This window comes from Schistocerca americana, chromosome 3 (genome assembly GCF_021461395.2).
Source record: "Schistocerca americana isolate TAMUIC-IGC-003095 chromosome 3, iqSchAmer2.1, whole genome shotgun sequence".
Classification (NCBI taxonomy): domain Eukaryota; kingdom Metazoa; phylum Arthropoda; class Insecta; order Orthoptera; family Acrididae; genus Schistocerca; species Schistocerca americana.
The window spans coordinates 455541753-455550932 of NC_060121.1; the positions used below are offsets into that span (position 1 = coordinate 455541753).

Sequence of the window (9180 nt, forward strand, 5' to 3'; positions counted from 1 at the left end):
GCCACAGAGGAAAATAATGTTGTAAGATTACAAAGAGATATTTATTATCAGCAATACTATAAATAGCACTACATAATGTGCAATCTTTGTCGTCTTCCTCGAGAGCTGAGAGAGAGAGGAACCTGTGATGTAGCATTATATGAATGAGTAGACTTCTTTTGTCTGTATCTATCTTCAGCCGCCATTAGAGGAGAAATTATAAAGGTGTGTCATTTTAATTATTGTTGTGGTCTAAATACATTATAATCTATCAAAATTGTGTATTAGTAACGTAAATTAGCTTGCCCATGTCGTCTATAATATTTCTTTAAAGAATTTTCAGCACTTTTAGCGATTATCGTTGGTGTTGCTGGGCTGTGGCGCGACCTAACGATTTGCAGCGGCGGCACATTTAAAAAATTGTTCCGCTATAAAATTAACCAAACCCGAAAATCGGGAGCAGGTAAAATTAGCAGTGAATTACGAAATATTTTTCTTTTACAGCGATCCTGAGGCTGCTGAATTTATTACTGATTTTACATTTGTGCATTCATAGGCGGATAATTAACGTTGAAGTTGTTAATCTGTTGGTTCTTTCAATTTCTAAAGCAAACAACTTAAACGTATAGTGAAGTGTGTTTTGTCAATGATAATTAAACGTTCAGGTCGGCTTGGCAATATTTAACCATTTTATGCTAACAGAGACTGTGCTCCATAGCTAACGCCGGGAAAGAATTCAGTAAATATTTAAAAAACCACTGCATTTACAAAATGTGTGCCAAGGCCGAAATACGTAAAAAAATTAATTTAAATAAATTTCAAAGTCATAAATGTTATTAATCAGTTAGTTTGAATTTAACAGCATGAGAGGGTTGCTAAGGTTCACGTAATTTTAAATGTGCTTAATTGTGTCTAAATGACTTTTTATTACCACACGTTGAAACGTCCCCTTGGAAAAATTATACATGACTGTGCTTAAACTGACACACAATATTTTTTGGCGCAACGCAATCTGACTTTCAAAAATCCCTACAAAAGAATGGCCCTGACTAACATAAACCTATACCTTTCACAAATCACTTACCTCACAAAAATCTTCGTTACTCGAACTACTTCAATGCAGCGAGCGCCACTACTGCCACCGAGCGAGGTGGCGCAGTGGTTAGCGCACTGGACTCGCATTCGGGAGGACGACGGTTCAATCCCGTCTCCGGCCATCCTGATTTAGGTTTTCCGTGATTTCCCTAAATCGCTTCAGGCAAATGCCAGGATGATTCCTTTGAAAGGGCACGGCCGGTTTCCTTCCCCATCCTTCTCTCACCTGAGCTTGCGCTCCGTCTCTAATGACCTCGTTGTCGACGAGACGTTAAACACTAATCTCCTCCTCCTCCACTACTACCAGCTAAATAAAAGATTCAACTACGGAAGGCACTAACTACTGATAGGCATAGTTAGCAAATGAAAGATTTTAATAGAGAACAAACATTGTATTTACCTTAATAGTGTTGAAAAATCATAATATACATAGCAGTTCATGACATCCAGTCTTACAAATTTCAAAACTCCGCCATTTCTCTCCCCACATCCACCACTGCTGGCTGCTCACCTCCAACTGCGCAACGCTACGCGCTGTTCACATCCAGCTGCCCAACACTACAATGGCAGACAACAATGCAAACTAGCCACAGACTGCACACAGCTCAGCCAGTGATTTTCATACAGAGCGCTACGTAACGTTGCCAATAAGAAAACAAACAGCCTACGCACAGCGTAAATAAGGGTTTCTACAACAAAGTTCGTACTGAAAGAGTAAACAACAAAAATATTTAAAGCCGTTTCTTCCCCATTTCCATCCATTCATTTTTACATCATATATATATATATATATATATATATATATATATATATATATATTTCCCATTTAAAAAGGTTTATGGAAGGTAGGGGAATCTACAAAATGAACCATATTACAATTTCTACATATTTGCCACAGGGTAACAGAAGTGGAAGAGTTAAGAAAGAAATTAACTAGTTGTGTAGCATGTATTGTAGCAAGAAACATACTGCACGGACTACTAGTGTACAGAATTTTGAAAATATTACTAATAATTTATTAATTTTATAATAATAATTATTAACAATTTTTGCACCATGTGAACTTATGTTTTGGGACACACGTACTAACATCATTAGAGAGGATCTAGAATTTCCAGCAGTAAGTGAATTAACACAAGATGAGAAATTTAGGCTATCCAAAGGAATGGCAAAGAAGAAGGGAGAAAGAAGAGACATGATAAGAATGTAAGACCCACTAGCCTTAAGACTGGAGATTTAGTCCTGGTGAAGACGAAAGAAAAATGAAGTGAGGTCAATGATGAAATTAAGAAATGTAAGCGCTTTTCTGTCTGTTCAAAATTATATTTATTTCACATGTCAATGCTTGTGTGTTAGCTTACACTAAATTTGAAGAACGTGACTGACTTAAAATCCTATGTACAGTCTGTAAGATGTTTGAAATCCGATACATAACCGTTTGAACTATTTCTGAATTTGTGTAACATTAATCGCGCTCAGAGAACGACAAAGTTTTGAGACAAGAATAAGGTGATGAGGTAGATGGTCTTCTGACTTTGTGCAAAGATACCATGTGGTGAATCGTTCCTTCTCTATCTGTATGTGGCCATTCTTAAATTTAGCTTCACTCATTCCTCCCGCTTTCGTCTCCGTATTGTTCTCCCATTGTGCTCTTCATTTTTTAAATTTATTTTTTGTTTCTTTTCTTTTTTCGGTCCGGGATCTGTCCTATCATTTAGGTTACATTTTTTACGTAACCAGGTGTTCTGTCCCCAGAAGTGTTGTTTGAACAAGTGTGCGTATTGCATACTTATCTTCCACAGCACTGAGCCCTATAAGTCTAACTTTTCTCCAGAGCTTAGTACACTCTATAATTGCTAGATTCTAGATACTAGGGACATGGGGTATGACCTTTTCGGCAATGTGTGGAACGTGAGAGAGATTATACCTTTTAGTGAAACACAGTTTTCCATTAGACTACGTGGGTTACCTTGTGAGAGGATAATAATCATCCATCACTTCCTCTTTCGATCAGTGGGGCCCAAGAATTTAAGTTTTCGTTAACATTTTGTCTTCACTGACGCAATCGGGCAACTGGAGACAGTAACAAATTTTTGGATTAGAGTAACGAATGTACAGAGAACATCTCTAACCATAGTTTAATAGAATATGTAGCAACATATAAACGTTTTGATGCTTTATACTCGTATGTAAGGAGATGTTTATCCAGCTGTGTTACGAAGTGTCACACTAGTTCATCTGGCGTAAGTAAAATGGAATAAAACTGAGGTACAGTCACTTATAGTAACACGTGAAATAATAACGCAAGGTTTCTATCTGTGTTGCCCTTCAGGCTTCAATATGAAGAAATATTATGGTATAAATTAATGAAATCATTAAGTTAGTATTTTGTCTGTTACGTAATGAGAATAAATTATTGTTATTGAGGGGTGTTATCCTTTAGAGATAAATTTGTGCTAAGCAGAGTAGGTATTTCAGAATGAGATTTTCACTCTGCAGCGGAGTGTGCGCTGATATGAAACTTCCTGGCACACTAATACTGTGTGCCGGACCGAGACTCGAACTCGGGACCTTTGCCTTTCGCACTTGCCCGCGAAAGGCAAAGGTCCCGAGTTCGAGTCTCGGTCCGGCACACAGTTTTAATGTGCCAGGAAGTTTCATATCAGCGAACACTCCGCTGCAGAGTGAAAATCCCATTCTGGAAACATCCCCCAGGCTGTGGCTAAGCCATGTCTCCGCAATATCCTTTCTTTCAGGAGTGCTAGTTCAATAGGGTTCGCAGGAGAGCTTATGTAAAGTTTGGAAGGTAGGAGACGAGATACTGGCAGAAGTAAAGCTGTGAGGACGGGGCGTGAGTCGTGCTTGGGTAGCTCAGATGGTAGAGCACTTGCCCGCGAATGGCAAAGGTCCCGAGTTCTAATCTCGGCCCGCACACAGTTTTAATCTGCCAGGATATTTCAGAGTAGGTATTTGTTTATTTAATGAGATAGCGAAGTAATGAAGTGATTCCAAACATAGGGAGTGTAAGAAATAATGATGCAGTAGTGGCGTAATTAGGAGAAGAAATGAAAGGGTGCCAGGTAGGGAATTGATGGGTAGGGAGCCAGTCTTTACCGTGGAGTAATAGATGCATTCTTGTAGTTAGCAAACTTCAACAGTTGGCAGCATAGGTATGCTGCAGGTACTGGCTTGTGCCGTAGCCCCTTCTCTACAGCTCCAGTTGGCGGGAAGCCTTAGCACTGAACGGTTGTGTTGTTACAGAGTAAAGCATATAACCTGCGCAGACGATCGGTCGGTCTACGCGATTTAAGCAATGTTCAGTCATTGAATTCTTTGTCAACAGAAGGTGTCACGCCAAAGGAGATTCATCACAGAATGAAAGCAGTTAATGGTCATTGTGTTCATATGAGTACTGTGCGTGGTTGGGAGAGTAGGTTTAAAGATGTTGAGACGGGAACATCTGACCTGTATGACAAACAAAGAGTTTGACGTCCTGTGACAGCAACCACCGAGTATCACAAGCCAAATGTTGACAGATTGATTCAGGACGATCGTCGTATCACTCAGAGATAAATTTCAAGCATACTCAAATTTCACATGTACGTATGGGGCACATTATTGCTTTGCTTGGCTATCGGAAGGTCTGTGCACGATGCGTACCCCGGATGCTGAGTCCTCAAATGAAAGTGCACAGACTTGAAATTTGCCAGGAACTCCTCTCATGTTACGAGAGTGAAGGTGACGCATTGCTCCATTCAGTTGTGACAGGAGACGAAACGTGGGTACACTATTAGGTCCCGGACATGAAACATCAGTCTATGGAATATCGTCGCAAAGACTCGCCCCAGAAAAAGAAATTCGAGACGCAGCCCTAAGTTAGAAGAATCATGGCCACGGTGTTCTGGTACAGAGATGGTGTTATCCATATTGATTTCCTTGATCGTGGAACAACAACAAATTCAGAGCGTTACATCACAACGCTCAGAACTCTGAAACGACGGATAACAAGGTTTAGATAGGAAAAGGGAAATTTTTTCAAGCAGCATGACAATGCCAAACCACACACTTCACGTGCCACCACCATAGAAGAACTTTAGAGACTGAATCTCACCACCGTACAGCATCCTCCATACAGTCCTCATTTAGCACCATCTGACTTCCATCTGTTCCCGATAATGAGAGACGATTTGCAGGGACATCATTATGCTTCTAATGAACTGGGAGACTGTGGTTGCGGAAACAGAGTGTCGAGTTTTCCGTAACGGATTCAGAAAACTTGTTCATCGTTGGCCGAAATGTATCGAACTGGCTGGTGATTATGTGGAAAAGTGAAAATTGGTAATTAAAGATCACACTCTAAGGATTATTTCTCCGTTTGATTTTAAAATATTCCCATCCAAACACAATTAACGAAGGTGAAGGCATTACTTTTCATTCAATACTCGTGTATATGAAGGGGTCGGAGAGATACAGTCATAAGCCACATTCATCTAGTTTTGAGAGACAGCGAGTTTAAAGGTTCATGGAAGTATAAAAATGTTGAAGATGTTGAAGATAAAATAGACACTTCCTTCCGACTTTTAATTATACTTTAATATGTTGCAAACCTTGTGTAAAATACATGATCTTCTTTCTGTTATCTAACATAAATGTGAGAGTCATTTCAATTATGATGTGGTCGAAAATGGCTTATGACTGTGTCTCCCTGAACATAATTTAGAACACAAAATATGTTTTAAAAGTTTTATTTTTAAAAATATATAATAGAAATTTTTAACAATGTTTGCACTTTCATATACACACGTAACTGATAAGTCAGTCCATACTTTATTTTACACTGTAAATGTGAAATCAAGGACATTATTCTACATCATCATCGTTCACATTATTTCCAGCACATGACCGGAAAAGGCTTTGATATATTGCAGGTATGTATGCCATAAGATACAGTATGTCATCAATCTTTTTCTAATTTTAAGTCGCTTTCTATAATTTATTGGCAGCTGAAATACACTCCTGGAAATGGAAAAAAGAACACATTGACACCGGTGTGTCAGACCCACCATACTTGCTCCGGACACTGCGAGAGGGCTGTACAAGCAATGATCACACGCACGGCACAGCGGACACACCAGGAACCGTGGTGTTGGCCGTCGAATGGCGCTAGCTGCGCAACATTTGTGCACTGCCGCCGTCAGTGTCAGCCAGTTTGCCGTGGCATACGGAGCTCCATCGCAGTCTTTAACACTGGTAGCATGCCGCGACAGCGTGGACGTGAACCGTATGTGCAGTTGACGCACTTTGAGCGAGGGCGTATAGTGGGCATGCGGGAGGCCGGGTGGACGTACCGCCGAATTGCTCAACACGTGGGGCGTGAGGTCTCCACAGTACATCGATGTTGTCGCCAGTGGTCGGCGGAAGGTGCACGTGCCCGTCGACCTGGGACTGGACCGCAGTGACGCACGGATGCACGCCAAGACCGTAGGATCCTACGCAGTGCCGTAGGGGACCGCACCGCCACTTCCCAGCAAATTAGGGACACTGTTGCTCCTGGGGTATCGGCGAGGACCATTCGCAACCGTCTCCATGAAGCTGGGCTACGGTCCCGCATACCGTTAGGCCGTCTTCCGCTCACGCCCCAACATCGTGCAGCCCGCCTCCAGTGGTGTCGCGACAGGCGTGAATGGAGGGACGAATGGAGACGTGTCGTCTTCAGCGATGAGAGTCGCTTCTGCCTTGGTGCCAATGATGGTCGTATGCGTGTTTGGCGCCGTGCAGGTGAGCGCCACAATCAGGACTGCATACGACCGAGGCACACAGGGCCAACACCCGGCATCATGGTGTGGGGAGCGATCTCCTACACTGGCCGTACACCACTGGTGATCGTCGAGGGGACACTGAATAGTGCACGGTACATCCAAACCGTCATCGAACCCATCGTTCTACCATTCCTAGACCGGCAAGGGAACTTGCTGTTCCAACAGGACAATGCACGTCCGCATGTATCCCGTGCCACCCAACGTGCTCTAGAAGGTGTAAGTCAACTACCCTGGCCAGCAAGATCTCCGGATCTGTCCCCCTTTGAGCATGTTTGGGACTGAATGAAGCGTCGTCTCACGCGGTCTGCACGTCCAGCACGAACGCTGGTCCAACTGAGGCGCCAGGTGGAAATGGCATGGCAAGCCGTTCCACAGGACTACATCCAGCATCTCTACGATCGTCTCCATGGGAGAATAGCAGCCTGCACTGCTGCGAAAGGTGGATATACACTGTACTAGTGCCGACATTGTGCCTGCTCTGTTGCCTGTGTCTATGTGCCTGTGGTTCTGTCAGTGTGATAATGTGATGTATCTGACCCCAGGAATGTGTCAATAAAGTTTCCCCTTCCTGGGACAATGAATTCACGGTGTTCTTATTTCAATTTCCAGGAGTGTAGATCGGGTTCAGCAGGTTCTCCTTTCCTCTTGCTACGTAGGTGCACTGACATAAAGGTTCCCATATCTGTTTAGCAGTGCTTCACACTTAGCGTGAAGGGATATTTACACTCAAACTTAAATTGAGTCGCTTCACTAAAACGAATGGGATCTCCAGATGTGAATAGAGTGGATATCGAGATTAATGACGTCAGATCGCCCAAGCTTTTGAAGTCTTGTCTGTGCATTTTCGTTACAATGAAATTTTTTGGACTAGCAGATTTAACTACTTCTGCCCATTCGTCTGGCGTGGTTCCCATTGGACGTCTGTTTCTCACATAAATTTCAATACTAACAAAATCACGATCGCAAGGAAGTCTAGTATGAGCTTCCACGGGAAAATAATGCTGCACAGATTCAAATCTTTTGGTGGCAACGAGAGTCCTTTCCAGGGCACAAAGAGACCAATTCTTTGCCTGGCCCTTACAGTTATCTGTGATTATGTGGAGATTTTTGGCTTGAGTATTAGTTATCTCCAAGTATTTTAATAAACTGCTCCAAGCTTCATATGAACCCCTTCCTCCGTCCTTCTCACTCCACAGAAACATGTATCTCATATTTGACCCATAATCGTGGATACCGTAGCTATACGTCCATATTTTTCTCTTGTAGAATGCTGCGCCAGCTGTTAGTTTTTTTTGGGGAACGTTTGATGCGTGTCCATTGCCATTACGTGATTCTCTTTCATATTCTCTTTTGTCAGAGAAGCTAAAGACACGATAAAATTTGGTCCGCTATCAGCCTTTCTTAAATGCAACTCATGTTGTTTTTTTTACCTTGTGTAATTTCTTATGTACTTGATTCTGGGTTACTCGTTGCTGTTAGAAAGGCAGCACATGTTGAACATGTGTCGCTTTGTGGTAGTTTGAAGCCTATGTTACCTTTGGACACAAAAATTGCCTTGAATTTGCTTTGTGAGACAGTGGGGACACCGTTTCCCTTGCAGTATTCGGAGTATTTGTCCCGAAATAAAGGTGCAGTTGTGAGATCACGTCCAGAATATACTTTTTGGGTTTCTGCTGCCTGCTATAGTGACTGTTATATTTTGGTATAGCACTGAGGAAGTGTCTGACACCTTGCACGGCTTCGTCTTGAAATTTATGTGGATGAGTGCTGTGTTTGCCTGAAAGAAAAGAGCACATGAGTTGATACATTACTTGCTGTTATTATTATACTTCAACATTATTTTATTTGGTTAAATGGAAACATTACAGTAAAATGTAATATATAAACCTCTTCCATCTTCTTTTGGAACTGTGCTACACTACTTTATTTGCTATTGCAAATTCCTCACTCTTCTTGTATAGTTCTGTATACCATGAACCCTGAGGAAAGCTTGCCTGCATATCCTGACTTCCATTCCATTTACTTTCATATTGTATGAAAATGTCACAGTTCTAGATGAAATTTGCTTTGTAGTCGTTTTTGGATAGCTGTGAAGGAAAGAAATGTGAAGCAGAACAAAGTCAAGTAAATTTGTGACAGTTGGTCCATTCTTGTTTAAAAAAGGTGAAACGAATCTTCGCTTTTTGGTACCATTTTCATAGAACACATTAGGTAAGTATTCTGGTCGTTAAAGTTTCCTGTGTCCCAAAACGCGTGGAAAATATTTTCTTGGCTCTGAGCACTATGG

General features: G+C 41.8%; 1 non-coding gene across 1 annotated transcript; it reads left to right on the forward strand.

Moving 5' to 3' along the window:
* The first annotated feature begins 1123 nt into the window (after nucleotides 1–1123).
* On the forward strand, nucleotides 1124–1196 carry Trnaa-cgc. The gene has a single exon. It is a non-coding gene; the product is annotated as a tRNA-Ala (tRNA).
* Nucleotides 1197–9180: the final 7984 nt, after the last annotated feature.